The sequence below is a fragment of the Suncus etruscus genome, chromosome 7 (assembly GCF_024139225.1).
Source record: "Suncus etruscus isolate mSunEtr1 chromosome 7, mSunEtr1.pri.cur, whole genome shotgun sequence".
Taxonomy (NCBI): domain Eukaryota; kingdom Metazoa; phylum Chordata; class Mammalia; order Eulipotyphla; family Soricidae; genus Suncus; species Suncus etruscus.
The window spans coordinates 44,352,141-44,352,881 of record NC_064854.1 but is presented as its reverse complement, the minus strand read 5'-3'; positions in this window follow the sequence as shown (position 1 = coordinate 44,352,881).

Genomic DNA, 741 nt, shown 5'->3' with positions numbered 1-741 from the left:
GGTCGGGCGCCTGCTTCTGTCGGCCCGCCTACAGACTGCTCCCATTGGCTGCGTTCTTCGAACGCGCGCGACGCTGCAGCGAGCGGAGCCAATTGGAACCGAGAGCGGAGCTATAAAGGACCAATAGAAAGTCACTGGGGAGCGTCAGCCGTCTCTGATTGGATACCGGAGAGCTAAGCCCAGAAGAGCCTCGAGGGCCAGGTGTCGGAGGGGCGGGGCGACCTGGCCAGAATCAGCCCCCTGCAAGGCAAACGCCTTACCGCTGCGCTGAAGTCACGGAGTTTCTGAGGGAATTGAGGGAGACAAGTGCCTTGGGAGCTGATGGAGCTGGGGCCTGTCAGAGGCGCCTTGAAGCGCGAAGCTGACAGGCACGCACAGTTCTGAGGAGGCGAACAGCTGCAGAGGGCTGGCTCTTCTGGGGATGGGGAGCTATTTTTTGCGCCATTTTCCTAAAAAGAAATAGTCCAGAGTGTTTCTTGGTTACGGAGACCATGTTTTGGAAGTGACTTTTGACATTTTTCTTTTATAATAATTTTTATTTTGACCAAAATGGGACTTTGGACTTCTTGAAGATCTGTATAACATTAGAGAATAAAAAGTTCTATCTATCTAACTTATAAAAAGTTCTATCATTAAGAACTTAAAAAGTTCTATCTTCAAGTTTTCTAGCTTAAAAGTTCTATCTTAAGCTGACAACTGATCTTGTCAGCTATTTATTTATTTTAAGACTCTTTTCCATCT